Source organism: Penaeus monodon, chromosome 31 (genome assembly GCF_015228065.2).
Source record: "Penaeus monodon isolate SGIC_2016 chromosome 31, NSTDA_Pmon_1, whole genome shotgun sequence".
Lineage (NCBI taxonomy): Eukaryota > Metazoa > Arthropoda > Malacostraca > Decapoda > Penaeidae > Penaeus > Penaeus monodon.
In genome coordinates, this window is record NC_051416.1 from 14,102,674 (window position 1) to 14,102,930 (window position 257).

Genomic DNA, 257 nt, shown 5'->3' on the forward strand with positions numbered 1-257 from the left:
TCCTTATTTTCTCCTTCTCTCACTTCTTTCTCTCTATCACTTCTTTCCTCCTCTCACTTCTTTCTTCCTCTCACTTCTTTCTTCCTCTCACTTCTTTCTTCCTCTCACTTCTTTCTTTCCCACCGTTTCTTTCGCAACGGCCGAGACTCCTTAACCGAAAAGGATCTTTCGATTGAATCCTGTTCCTTGTGGATTCCTTTGATATGACGTCACGTCGCTTATCGTAAGGAATTTACCGTTTAGCGCCTTTTTTTTAC